The 9,993-nt window shown below is 34.2% G+C and overlaps 1 protein-coding gene across 2 annotated transcripts in view; it reads right to left on the bottom strand.

Moving 5' to 3' along the window:
• EPHA6 (EPH receptor A6) overlaps positions 1 to 9,993 on the bottom strand; it is an 874,792-nt gene that overhangs the window by 576,365 nt on the left and 288,434 nt on the right. The window lies entirely within an intron of this gene.

Raw genomic sequence — 9,993 nt, forward strand, 5'->3', positions numbered from 1 at the left:
TAGGTGGTTTGTGACCACCTAGAGGGGTGGGATAGGGAGGGTGGGAGGGAGATGCAAGAGGGAAGAGATATGGGAACATATGTATATGTATAACTGATTCACTTTGCTGTAAAGCAGAAACTAACACCCCATTGTAAAGCAATTATACTCCAATAAAGATGTTAAAAAAAATTTAAAAAAAGAAAAAAAAAGAAAATTAAAATTAAATCTCCATTTACTACTGTATCTAGAGAAAGTTTGAACCTATTTTCCCAATATGTGATAATTTAGATGTAACACTGTTCTGATAGTTTCCATCAAAGCCTGAATAATTTTTTATGATATATTGGTATGTTTAACTACAGCTTGATCATTTTAATGAAATAATGAATATCCTAAACTGAAAAATATTCCCTGTTTGAAATGTATATTGTTCTAAAAACAAAGAAATAAAACATCTGTAGAAGAATACAGCCATTATGCTTTTAATTTTTTCACAACAAAGTACTCCGATTACATTTCAGTCTTTTTATGTGTTTGCTAACTGAAGTAAATAAGTTTAAATCATGGTTTTGTATAATTTTTCATTCTGTGTATAAGTTAATTTTATAAATTCTATTAGAAGAAAAATCAACTATATAACTTTCTGAGACATCATATCAAAATTCACTAGGTTAAGTTTGCAAACAGTTTTAGAGACTGTCAGTGTTCACCAGGAATGACCATATCGGAATTTCTGATGTGCCCAGAAGTAGAAGTTTAATTCTGATCATATGCAGCATGGCTTTCAGGACTGGAGTTGTTCTCATTGTTGGAAAAGTCCATACAATCTGATGAAATTCTACATGGCACAATTAATCAAAGTTTAGGTATAAATAAATATTACTAGCATTTTATTAGATATCAATTCTTCCCAGGAATTTTAAGGAAAAATATTCTTTAGGTAACTATTTTTTCCCCTTTGAACTTTATTACTAAGATTTGTATTCAACAAACACTCAGCAAGTACCAATTATGCTTGAAAGTTAGGTCATATCTAGGTTACTTATTTAAAATGTTCATTTTATAGCCTTTTTGAAAGTGATTCATGTTGTGTTCACAAAACTTTTCAAAGGAGCCACTTTGCTTTTATATTAACAATAGCCATTTTGAAAATACAAGGTTGAATGATGACAAGGAGTAATTTCATTGCACTGAGTGAAATGGAAAAAATGGATTATTTTATTTTTGTGGTTAACTATTCATGCAATCATAATTTGATTGTCCAGAATTATATTTCTGATCAGTCATTTAATTCCTGTCACGCACTTTGAGGAAAAAATACGATACATGAAAGCTACATGTGGATTCTGATCTTATCAGAAATTACATGCATTCACTCTTTGTGGAGAAAAGTGTACACAATGGTTTTAAAGAGAGCTATCAAATTGGCAGGGTTATATCTATACAATTTATTAACTAAACTCAATCTTTCTCTTTGTATTCTAGAGCTCATTAGTTTAAATTTTTTTTTAACTAGGTAAATGACAGAGATGTCTCTCTGTTAACATGCGCCTATTTAAGTTCTTAGAATGATCAATAGGTGATAATTAGTGTTATTACTAGTACTGTCTCTAAACATCTTGGTAGCATCATGAAATACAAAGCAGGTGAAGTCATAATGGAAGAGAATTCATAGGAGACATTGAAGATAATGCTGCCCAAGCATGGTTTTTGGATCTGAATCCTAGTATGCCCTTCCTTCGTCTCACTTTGAGGAGAAAAAGGTATTGAGTCAGCTTCCCTTCTTATTGCCCTCTTATTGTAGAGGGACAGAAATGGGCAATGAAGTAATTATACAGGTAGAAAAAAACTAATCATTAAAACCATTCTCCTGTTAACTTTAAGAAACCATTAGTTGTGTAGCCAAACAAAAGTAAAGGATAACAAGTATTGAGTAAATGCTGAATCATTAATCAAGGCAATATGAAAAGTCTAATTTTACATATTGGTTAACATACATAGTCTTTTTCAAGTCAAAATCAGAGATAGCAACAATATTTCAATTTTGCTTCTCCATACATTTTAATGTTAGTCCTATAATATTTTTGACTTTCTGTTCAAGTACTCAAAACTACTCATACAAAATATTTTATATATATTGTTCTTCAAGAATGAATTAATTAACACTAGCTTATGATTTGGGGAAATGGCTTTACTGTAATCAATTATTTCACCTAATTCAATTTATTATAAAATGATAAAGAGATGGAGCTATTACAGTATTGAATTTTATCTTCACCTGCTAATATAAACTCTTATTATTTTTCTTCCCTAATTGTAAAAATATTGGGAAAAATCACCCTAAACAATCCGTTAGTACAACTCTGCTCCTCTTGTCAAGGATTACACTTAGTGAAACACAACCCTTGTAAAGGAGTATAATCCCCAAATAAAACTTGATTCTTCATACCTTGTTTTTCAACCATTATGGCCATATAATCTTCAAGGTTACTTATATACCGAGGCAAGTTACTTAGTATTTCTAGATTTTAATTTCTCTTCCTTCATTACATATAGAAATAATAATAGACTCTACCTATTGGAGTTAATGTATGTAAAGCATTTAACATAATGTTTGACATAGCAAGGACTAAATAAATTTTATTTATTAATAATAAAAATACTAAAAGATTAGATAATATAAAAGTATTTTATAATTATATTATATGAACTTAATATTGATTAATAATTGATGTAATATAATAATACATTAATATTAATTAGACTATTAATATAAATTATAGTAATTTTAATAATGATGCCACTGAGCTATGTTTATTATATTGATTAAAATGGAAATAGTTTGATTGTTTCATTTTTAGCATGACATCTTTCATGCAATGATTGTCTAGATTTATGTTTCAGGTTTTTAGTACTTGTCAGGAACTTTGAAACTTCTCAGTAAGGCACATAATCTAATTACAATATTTATTCAGTTATTAAAAATAAGGCCATTTAGGTTGCTTCCATGTCTGCACAGGGAACTCTGCTCAATAACATGTAACAAGCTAAATGGGAAAAGAATTTGAAAAACAACAGATACATGTATATGTATAATTGAATCATTTTGCTGTACACCTGAAACTAACACAACATTGTTAATCAACTATATTCTGAGATAAAATAAAAAGTTAAAAAAAAATAAGGCCAATAGACAGTGCTAAATTCAAACAAGCAGTCCTATGCTTGTGTGTGCTGGTACTCCAATGGCCAGGTCTGATGGAAGAAACTGAATCTATCAAATGCATTTGACTGGCAGATGATGACAGTTAAGGAAAATGTTTGACTTGGATGACTTGACTTGTGAGGCTTTGGGTGTTTCTCACATCTGTATTTAGCTTCTTAGTCATTTCAATTTTACTGAGTACCTACTAAGCATAAGGCACTATAAGACATAAAAGATGTAATATATTTCATATTTCCTCAAGTAGCCATCATCTGGTATAAGATAAAGGAATGGATTTAATGAGTACAATATAAAGGAATCTCACATGAAAGGAGACAAATGAAAAGATCACTTCTAAGTGGACTTAAAAGGGAAACATTTATAAAGAAATTGTTATTAAAAAAGACTGTAGAGCACAGACTGGTTCTTAATAGGTGGAGATCAGAAGCACAGTATTTTAGGTATTGGGATGAACAAAAGCATAGGATTGGAAAATAATAGGACCTCTTGTGGGACTCAATCTTGGTTCCTAATGCATAGATTCTTTGAAGAGAATAGTGTAAAATAAGACAAGGAAGGTACATTAAGCCAATACCGAAGCATTCCAGTTTAAAGCACTGCACTTGTCCTTGGGCTTATGGGGACCAGTTGTATGATTCTCTTGTCTATTATTTACCTTAGGTGCCTAAAAAGTAGGTAGTAAATGCTTTAAAATTTTTGATAAATGCATCATTTAGTGAATTAATTAAAGTTTGCACTATAATAATAAGAAATGGGTAGCCATGACATTTGGGTCAAGAGTGGACATTAGAAAGAATGATCAGACAGTGGCAGATTATGATGAATTAAAGAGGTTAGAAATTAAAGGGGGAGAGAGTAAAAGGAAACACATTTTATGAATGAGGGAAGAGGAAGTGAGTGTCAACAACTATGAAGGGGCTGAGATTTATCCTACTTGCAAGCTTACATATTAGGCTGCCACAGTTTCATGGATCCTGGCAAAGGACAAGAGACTCCTGGATCAGAGACAAAGGACTTTATTACTCACAGGTAAAAAGGTTACCATATATCAGCATTTGTGTTGGTTCCTCAAGCCTCAATTCCCACAGAGACAGGTGACATATTCATACTCAGTGGGCTACATTACTGGAGAGGAAACTGAACCCTTGTATAAGGCAGTAAGATAACCAAAACTTTGTCCCAGAGAGAGACATTAACTTTATTGTACTGGACAGTAAATCAACCTGTTCTTTGTTCCAGAGACAGACACTATCTCTTTCATCTAAGGCTGTTAACAATATAAGCATCCTTGAAAAGATAGTCTAAAACAAAGGTAGCTTACAAGATGTGCAGAAACATGAAAGACCCATAGAGAATTGTCTCCCAATAGTGAAGACCTGAATTAGGAGGTGGCAGTGAAAATTCCATTCACATAATCACTGTATTCATGAAAGTTTCTATGATTTTTATTTAGCCTGAAGATCAAATTTTTAACAAGAGCAGGAGAAATTTTTTGTTATTTTTTTCTCAGACTAGTAGAAAAGATAATTACTTTATTGCTTCTATACCAATGTTCATCATAGGAGGGAAATGTTGACTTCTTACAAGAATAAATTATCAGTCAGAATTTAACAGTTCTGTACTTTTCTTGAAGATGGAAGATAAATTCGCAGAACTCAGTAAGGCTATTCAAAACCTAAGGAGAGTTTCTACCATCTTGACAAAACCCAATAGTAGTATATAAATAAACTCCATGAATTAGAATTTAAAACATTTATGTATTAAGAAAAAGGATCAATCAATTATGCAGATAAACTAAAATATCAGAGTCAATACGCTTTGTTCTGAGCTGTGAAATATAGCAATGGCTTTTAAAAAGCAAGGCAGAAGCAACAGGGCCACACACTTACTAGGTCCTGTGGTAAAGAATTAAACCTTATCCCAAAATGAGATCTGGCCTTTACCCTCAGTTTCTGAGAGGTAATCTCTAAACCCTTGTAACATCATACTTGACAGGATTATCTTTACTAGGTCTGGGTTGGTGGGTGGGTTCTGAGCCGTGCCAACAATTTAATTTAGGGTGGTCTTTGGGTCACCTGATATCAGCTGACATCTGGAGGGGGTGGAGATTGAGATCAGTCACATGGGAAATCAATCATGCTTATGTGATAGAGTCCCAGTTAAAACTCTGAACATTGCAACGTGGGTGAGCATCCTCGGTTGGGAAAACTCTGTCTGTACTGTAAGTCGGCAGTCAGGGGTGGGGAGGTAACGTTATTTTGACTGCACAGGGAAAGGACACTGGAAGCACTACAATTGGAACTCTCTTGGTCTCTACTAAGCTCTTCTTCTCTTGTCTGATTTTTAATCTGTATCCTTTAGCTGTAATAAATTGTGACCATGAATATAGCAGCTTTGGGTTCTGTGAATCCTTTTAGTGAATGTTTGAACCTGACAGTGGTTTTGGGAATCTCCAAACTTGCAACTGGTATCAGAAGTGAGTGTGGTCTTGTGTGGACTGTGTTCTCACTTTGCATAAGTCCCAATTCTAAAAAAATTATATTCAGGAGATAATATTTCATCTTTTTGTGGAAATAATTTTATATTTTTCTAATTTCAAAATTTTGGTTTGTTTATTTCAATATGTAAAGGACAACATTCCATTTTATTTTAATAATATACATTTAATTATATATACATAAATGTGTGTATGTAATTTCATGAACTTCTAGAATCTGTTTTCCAAATGCATTTCTTAAACTTCTTTAAAAAATCAACAAGATTGACTATATTTCAGTTGAAAACAAAGCATATTAATCTTAAACATATTATTCTTATGGACCAAATGCTCAAAAAATGAGGTGTATCTTACCTAAAAATAAGTATGTATTTAAAAATGATAACAAATTTGACCATTTTGCAATCATCAGAAGCTAATTCTTCCTCATTTCTATTCTAAGTAGTTTTCTCTTACATATTTCTTCAAATTTATTGTAAACTTAAGGAATTTCACATTTTGAAGTCTTTTCATAGGCAATTCTTGAGTTTCCCAATTAGAAATGTTATTAGCATAGCCCTAAAGATCCTCATTAGTGGAAATGTAATCCCAGGTGCCTACCAAATGAGTTGCAGACACCTTTGTCTCCAACAAAGGTGGAAAATGAGAAGGTCAAATTCACCACACTGATTTCATTATCTTTTTTTTTAAAGAATACATTAGCTACACTAGAGACTGACAAACTGACCAATTATAGACTCTTGCTGGTACAATGGTGTAAGAAACAAACTTATACACCATTATCATTAATAAATGCTTATTATACACCTACTATGTGTAACCTGTACAGAGAGGATGGTCAAGCCTCTTTCTTAGTAATGTGGTTTTGAATCTATAGCCGCAGCAATTTTTAGCCTTAGAGTTTCGGATTGACTTGGGAGGGCCATGTGCATCAAAGTCCTCTAGGTAGCCTGCATGAGAAAATATGTTCTCATTACTTCCCCTTAGCCCTGTAACCTGGTGACAGTTCTTCTTTTAGTCATGGGCCAGAGGAAGCAAGCCCCAAACCCCTGTCATCTTCTAAATTCACAGCATGAGACTATGACATTTCTTTAAGGCTTCTTCTTTTATTTCTGTCTCCCACTGCCAGTCTGACTGTCAAAGTCACAGCAGGAAATAAAAATGAAAAGAACCATAAAAGAAACCCATATGCAGAATTTACCTACAGGAATTCAGCAAGAGGGGGAAAAATAAATGAAAGTGGCTACATTGACATTTGCCCTCCAGCAAAACATTCATAAAAAGGAAAAACAAATGTATGCCTGCCCACCCCTCAAATATGTCCCCTGATATCAGAAAAGGGAATGTTTCACTTTTGTAATAGATGAAAAGACCAACTGCTTAAACATATTTTGCTGTGAGGAGTTTTAAAAATAGAAAAATTGAAAATGACTCATAATATTCAGGTAGACAAAAGTCACTAGAAATTTCCATTGATTTCAAGGTCAGAGTTTTACACAAAAATTCTGATCAAAACATGTAAAAACCAATGCCTTCAAATTTTGATATAAAACAGATCATTAACACTATCGTGTATAAGCATAAAAGCAGTTAGAGCATCTCAATTTAACATCAGTCTAATAGCAAATAGTATATAATAATAGAACATTTACATTTTTAACAATTATAAGTTTCCACTGAAGTTTTGAAAAAGATTATTTGTTTTTAAAATTCCAAGTATGCTTTTATTACAAGAGTTCTCTGAGTGCACATAGTATTTAGAAAATCTGTATATTGTATTATGTTAACAATTAAGTCATTTCTTAAGGCATAATTGCATTTTTGAAAATGAAATTTTTATTTTGAGATAATTTTAGATTTGCAGAAAAATTGCAAAAACAATACAGAGCCTTAGTTCTCACATACTCCTCACCCAGTTTCCACACTGTTAACACTTTATATTACCAAAGTACATTTGTCAAAACTAATAACCTGATATTAGCACACATTACTATTAACTAAATTCCAGACTTTATTTGGATTCTACAAGTTTTCCAGTTTCTTTTCCAATCTTGGGTGTCACATTGCATTTGATTGTTATGTCACCCTGGTCTGTGACAGTTTCTCTTTTCCTCGATTTCCATGTCCTTCACAGACTTAGGGAATGCTGGTCAGATATCCAGTAGAATGTCCGAAATCTGGGCTTGCATAATTGCTCTTAAGCCTATCGATTTGATGCATGTTTGCATAGTTTTGCCCATGTATAACTACTAAATAAATAAATAAGTGAATTTGTTTCAATATTAAAAAGGAGGATGCTGTCCAGAAAGATTTGGTAAAATTTTCTCTACTAGTTGAAGAGCTTTATAGCAAGAAATGTAATAAGTATGAGATTTATTCATTAAATTGATAAACATTTATTGAATGCTTACTTTGTGCCTGATATTGTGCACTGCAGAGGGAACACAGAAATGAAAGATGCAATTTCTTTACCCACAAAGGACACAGTCAAGAAAAGGAAAAGTTCGAGTAAATATAAAATTATCAGAGAAAGTATGGTGGAATGGGTGGGAGTTAATTTCAAAGACCATAATGCCCACAGAGGCAGATATACATGACTGTAAGGTAACTGAGTGTTCAAATACATCTTGTTAGCTTTATAGATATTACCTGCACTTCACTCTATTAGAAAGAGATGTGAAATATATCTGCTCAGGCAGAACAGGTAACATACAAGGTAAGTTTTATAGAATGAGCTGGGTTTCACCAGGGGAAGAAGTGGGCAAAAGGAGATGTAGACAAAGGAAGCAAATGCTTTTGTGTGTCTGGAGCCTATGATGCCAGCATGCTTTGAAAATGTCATTTGGATTTTATTGAAATGAGGATCAGAAGTTAAGAGAGGATTATTTTCCCTATTTATTTTAAGTAAGAGCATGACAAACGAGATTTGCATTTTTAAATATATTGAATTACTTACAATAAAAGAGCAACCTATATCACTCCATATATTGCAAATGTTTTTCATTTCCTTTTAAAACGTCTTTGCACTTTAGAAAGAATATTCTGGCAGCAGTGTGGAGAGTGAACTGGAGGGAGAAAGAACTAGAAGCAGGAAATAATTAAGCAGAAACCTGTTAGTATAATCAAGACAAAGACTGGTTCAAGATGGTGGAGTAGAAGGAAGTGCACTCACTCCCTCTTGTGAGAGCACCAGAATCACAATTAACTGCTGAACAATCATTGACAGGAAGACACTGGAACTTAAAAAAAAAGATACCCCACATGCAAAGACAAAGGAGAAGCCACAATGAGATGGTAGGAGGGACACAATCACAATAAAATCAAATCCCATAACTGCTGGGTGGGTGACTCACAAACTGGAGAACACGTATACCAGAGAAGTCCACCCACTATAGTGAAGGTTCTGAGCTCCAGGTCAGGCTTCCCAACCTGGGGGTCTGGCAACGGGAGGAGGAATTCCTAGTGAATCAGACTGTGAAGGCTAGCGGGATTTGATTGCAGGACTTCGACAGGACTGGGGGAAACACTCTTGGAGACTCAACTCTTGGAGGGCACACACAAAGTAGTGTGCGCATCAGGACCCAAGGGAAGGAGCAGTGACCCCATAGGAGACTGAACCACACCTACCTGCTACTGTTGGAGGTAGAGAATGGGGGTGGCTGTGGCTCACCATGAAGACAAGGACACTGGCAGCAGAAGTTCTGGGAAGTACTTACTCCTTGGCGTGAGCCCTCTCATTAGCCTCATAAAAGAGGCAGGTAGGCTCCAGTGTCAGGTTGCCTCAGGCCAAACAACCAACAGGGAGGGAACTCAGCCGCACACATCAGCAGACAAGCCGATTAAAGTTTTACTGAGCTCTGCCCACCAGAGCAACATCCAGCTCTACCCACAACCAGTCCCTCCTACCAGGAAACTTGTACAAGCCTCTTAGATAGCCTCATCCACCAGAGGGCAGACAGAAGAAGCAAGAAGAACTACAATCCTGCAGCCTGTGGAACAAAACCAAATTCACAGAAAGATAGACAAGATGAAAAGGCAGAGGGCTATGTACCGGATGAAGGAACAAGATAAAACCCCAGAAAAACAACTAAATGAAGTGGAGATATGCAACCTTCCAGAAGAATAATTCAGAATGATAGTGAAGAAGATCCAGGACCTTGGAAAAAGAATGGAGGCATAGATAGAGAAGATGCAAGAAATGTTTAAAAAAGACCTAGAAGAATTAAAGACCAAACACCTAGAAGAATTACAGAACAAACAAACAGAGATGAACAATACAATAACTGAA

Source organism: Physeter macrocephalus, chromosome 1 (assembly GCF_002837175.3).
Source record: "Physeter macrocephalus isolate SW-GA chromosome 1, ASM283717v5, whole genome shotgun sequence".
NCBI lineage: Eukaryota > Metazoa > Chordata > Mammalia > Artiodactyla > Physeteridae > Physeter > Physeter macrocephalus.